This window comes from Pseudophryne corroboree, chromosome 1, assembly GCF_028390025.1.
Source record: "Pseudophryne corroboree isolate aPseCor3 chromosome 1, aPseCor3.hap2, whole genome shotgun sequence".
Taxonomy (NCBI): domain Eukaryota; kingdom Metazoa; phylum Chordata; class Amphibia; order Anura; family Myobatrachidae; genus Pseudophryne; species Pseudophryne corroboree.
In genome coordinates this window covers 853,889,823-853,895,073 of record NC_086444.1, presented here as the reverse complement: position 1 = coordinate 853,895,073, position 5,251 = coordinate 853,889,823, and positions in this window count along the sequence as shown.

Below are 5,251 nucleotides of genomic sequence, written 5' to 3'. Positions count from 1 at the left end.
TCTGTGTCGTCACTCGTCGTCCATAAGTATACTATAGTATCCATCCATCTACATTGTATACCTGTGGTGTCTTTTTTTTTATACTATAAATGCAGTCTGCTGACAGTGTCCACCAGGTCCATTATACTGTATATAGCAGTACGGTAGGCCACTGCTGTACCTACCTCTGTGTCATCACTCGTCGTCCATAAGAATACTATAGTATCCATCCATCTACATTGTATACCTGTGGTGTCTTTTTTTTTATACTATAAACGCAGTCTGCTGACAGTGTCCACCAGGTCCATTATACTGTATATAGCAGTACGGTAGGCCACTGCTGTACCTACCTCTGTGTCGTCACTCGTCGTCCATAAGTATACTATAGTATCCATCCATCTACATTGTATACCTGTGGTGCCTTTTAGTTGTGCGCATTAAAATATGGAGAACAAAAATGTGGAGGTTAAAAAAATAGGGAAAGATCAAGATCCACTTCCACCTCGTGCTGAAGCTGCTGCCACTAGTCATGGCCGAGACGATGAAATGCCATCAACATCGTCTGCCAAGGCCGATGCCCAATGTCATAGTACAGAGCATGTAAAATCCAAAACACAAAAGATCAGTAAAATGACCCAAAAATAAAAATTAAAAGCGTCTGAGGAGAAGCGTAAACTTGCCAATATGCCATTTACGACACGGAGTGGCAAGGAACGGCTGAGACCCTGGCCTATGTTCATGGCTAGTGGTTCAGCTTCACATGAGGATGGAAGCACTCATCCTCTCGCTAGAAAAAAGAAAAGACTTAAGCTGGCAAAAGCACAGCAAAGAACTGTGCGTTCTTCGAAATCACAAATCCCCAAGGAGAGTCCAATTGTGTCGGTTGCGATGCCTGACCTTCCCAACACTGGACGGGAAGAGCTTGCACCTTCCACCATTTGCACGCCCTCTGCAAGTGCTGGAAGGAGCACCCGCAGTCCAGTTCCTGATAGTCAAATTGAAGATGTCAGTGTTGAAGTACACCAGGATGAGGATATGGGTGTTGCTAGCGCTGGGGAGGAAATTGACAAGGAGGATTCTGATGGTGAGGTGGTTTGTTTAAGTCAGGCACCCGGGGAGACACCTGTTGTCCGTGGGAGGAATATGTCCATTGACATGCCTGGTCAAAATATACAAAAAAAATCAGCTCTTCGGTGTGAAAGTATTACAACAGAAATGCGGACAACAGGTGTCAAGCCGTGTGTTGCCTTTGTCAAGCTGTAATAAGTAGGGGTAAGGACGTTAACCACCTCGGAACATCCTCCCTTATACGTCACCTGCAGCGCATTCATCATAAGTCAGTGACAAGTTCAAAAACTTTGGGCGACAGCGGAAGCAGTCCACTGATAAGTAAATCCCTTCCTCTTGTAACCAAGCTCCCGCAAACCACACCACCAACTCCCTCAGTGTCAATTTCCTCCTTACCCAGGAATGCCAATAGTCCTGCAGGCCATGTCACTGGCAAGTCTGACGAGTCCTCTCCTGCCTGGGATTCCTCCGATGCATCCTTGAGTGTAACGCCTACTGCTGCTGGTGCTGCTGTTGTTGCTGCGGGGAGTCGATCGTCATCCCAGAGGGGAAGTCGGAAGACCACTTGTACTACTTCCAGTAAGCAATTGACTGTCCAACAGTCCTTTGCGAGGAAGATGAAATATCACAGCAGTCATCCTGCTGCAAAGCGGATAACTGAGGCCTTGGCATCCTGGGCGGTGAGAAACGTGGTTCCGGTATCCATCGTTACTTCAGAGCCAACTATAGACTTGATTGAGGTACTGTGTCCCCGGTACCAAATACCATCTAGGTTCCATTTCTCTAGGCAGGCGATACCGAAAATGTACACAGACCACAGAAAAAGAGTCACCAGTGTCCTAAAAAATGCAGTTGTACCCAATGTCCACTTAACCACGGACATGTGGACAAGTGGAGCAGGGCAGACTCAGGACTACATGACTGTGACAGCCCACTGGGTAGATGTATTGCCTCCCGCTGCAAGAACAGCAGCGGCGGCACCAGTAGCAGCATCTCGCAAACGCCAACTCTTTCCTAGGCAGGCTACGCTTTGTATCACCGCTTTCCAGAATACGCACACAGCTGAAAACCTCTTACGGCAACTGAGGAAGATCATCGCAGAATGGCTTACCCCAATTGGACTCTCCTGTGGATTTGTGGCATCGGACAACGCCAGTAATATTGTGTGTGCATTAAATATGGGCAAATTCCAGCACGTCCCATGTTTTGCACATACCTTGAATTTGGTGGTGCAGAATTATTTAAAAAACGACAGGGGCGTGCAAGAGATACTGTCGGTGGCCAGAAGAATTGCGGGCCAATTTCGGCGTACAGGCACCGCGTACAGAAGACTGGAGCACCACCAAAAACACCTGAACCTACCCTGCCATCATCTGAAGCAAGAGGTGGTAACGAGGCGGAATTCAACCCTCTATATGCTTCAGAGGATGGAGGAGCAGCAAAAGGCCATTCAAGCCTATACATCTGGCCACGATATAGGCAAAGGAGGTGGAATGCACCTGACTCAAGCGCAGTGGAGAATGATTTCAACGTTGTGCAAGGTTCTACAACCTTTTGAACTTGCCACACGTGAAGTCAGTTCAGACACTGCCAGCCTGAGTCAGGTCATTCCCCTCATCGGGCTTTTGCAGAAGAAGCTGGAGACATTGAAGGAGGAGCTAAAACAGAGCGATTCCGCTAGGCAAGTGGGACTTGTGGATGGAGCCCTTCATTCGCTTAACCAGGATTCACGGGTGGTCAATCTGTTGAAATCAGAGCACTACATTTTGGCCACCGTGCTCGATCCTAGATTTAAAACCTACGTTGTATCTCTCTTTCCGGCAGACACAAGTCTGCAGAGGTTCAAAGACCTGCTGGTGAGAAAATTGTCAAGTCAAGTGGAACGTGACCCGTCAACATCTCCTCCTTCACATTCTACCGCAACTGGGGGTGCGAGGAAAAGGCTAAGAATTCTGAGCCCACCCGCTGGCGGTGATGCAGGGCAGTCTGGAGCGAGTGCTGACATCTGATCCGGACTGAAGGACCTGCCAACGATTACTGACATGTCGTCTACTGTCACTGCATATGATTCTCTCACCATTGAAAGAATGGTGGAGGATTATATGAGTGACCGCATCCAAGTAGGCACGTCAGACAGTCCGTACGAATACTGGCAGGAAAAAGAGGCCGTTTGGAGGCCCTTGCAGAAACTGGCTTTATTCTACCTAAGTTGCCCTCCGTTCCAGTGTGTACTCCGAAAGAGTGTTTATTGCCGCCGCTCACCTTGTCAGCAATCGGCGTACGAGGTTACTTCCAGAAAATGTGGAGAAGATGATGTTCATTAAAATGAATTATAATCAATTCCTCCGTGGAGACATTCACCAGCAGCAATTGCCTCCAGAAAGTATACGGGGACCTGAGATGGTGGATTCCAGTGGGGACGAATTAATAATCTGTGAGGAGGGGGATGTACACAGTGAAAGGGGTGATGAATCGGACGATGATGATGAGGTGGACATCTTGCCTCTGTAGAGCCAGTTTGTGCAAGGAGAGATTGATTGCTTCTTTTTTTTGGTGGGGGCCCAAACCAACCAGTCATTTCAGTCACAGTCGTGTGGCAGACCCTGTCGCTGAAATGATGGGTTCGTTAAAGTGTGCAATTAGAGATGAGCGCCTGAAATTTTTCGGGTTTTGTGTTTTGGTTTTGGGTTCGGTTCCGCGGCCGTGTTTTGGGTTCGACCGCGTTTTGGCAAAACCTCACCGAATTTTTTTTGTCGGATTCGGGTGTGTTTTGGATTCGGGTGTTTTTTTCAAAAAACACTAAAAAACAGCTTAAATCATAGAATTTGGGGGTCATTTTGATCCCATATTATTATTAACCTCAAAAACCATAATTTCCACTCATTTTCAGTCTATTCTGAATACCTCACACCTCACAATATTATTTTTAGTCCTAAAATTTGCACCAAGGTCGCTGGATGACTAAGCTAAGCGACACTAGTGGCCGACACAAACACCTGGCCCATCTAGGAATGGCACTGCAGTGTCACGCAGGATGTCCCTTCCAAAAAACCCTCCCCAATCAGCACATGACGCAAAGAAAAAAAGAGGCGCAATGAGGTAGCTGACTGTGTGAGTAAGATAAGCGACCCTAGTGGCCGACACAAACACCGGGCCCATTTAGGAGTGGCACTGCAGTGTCACGCAGGATGTCCCTTCCAAAAAACCCTCCCCAATCAGCACATGATGCAAAGAAAAAAAGAGGCGCAATGAGGTAGCTGACTGTGTGAGTAAGATTAGCGACCCTAGTGGCCGACACAAACACCGGGCCCATTTAGGAGTGGCACTGCAGTGTCACGCAGGATGTCCCTTCCAAAAAACCCTCCCCAATCAGCACATGACGCAAAGAAAAAAAGAGGCGCAATGAGGTAGCTGACTGTGTGAGTAAGATTAGCGACCCTAGTGGCCGACACAAACACCGGGCCCATTTAGGAGTGGCACTGCAGTGTCACGCAGGATGTCCCTTCCAAAAAACCCTCCCCAATCAGCACATGACGCAAAGAAAAAAAGAGGCGCAATGAGGTAGCTGACTGTGTGAGTAAGATTAGCGACCCTAGTGGCCGACACAAACACCGGGCCCATTTAGGAGTGGCACTGCAGTGTCACGCAGGATGTCCCTTCCAAAAAACCCTCCCCAAACAGCACATGACGCAAAGAAAAATAAAAGAAAAAAGAGGTGCAAGATGGAATTGTCCTTGGGCCCTCCCACCCACCCTTATGTTGTATAAACAAAACAGGACATGCACACTTTAACCAACCCCTCATTTCAGTGACAGGGTCTGCCACACGACTGTGACTGATATGACGGGTTGGTTTGGACCCCCCCCCAAAAAAGAAGCAATTAATCTCTCCTTGCACAAACTGGCTCTACAGAGGCAAGATGTCCACCTCATCATCACCCTCCGATATATCACCGTGTACATCCCCCTCCTCACAGATTATCAATTCGTCCCCACTGGAATCCACCATCTCAGCTCCCTGTGTACTTTGTGGAGGCAATTGCTGCTGGTCAATGTCTCCGCGGAGGAATTGATTATAATTCATTTTAATGAACATCATCTTCTCCACATTTTCTGGATGTAACCTCGTACGCCGATTGCTGACAAGGTGAGCGGCGGCACTAAACACTCCTTCGGAGTACACACTTGTGGGAGGGCAACTTAGG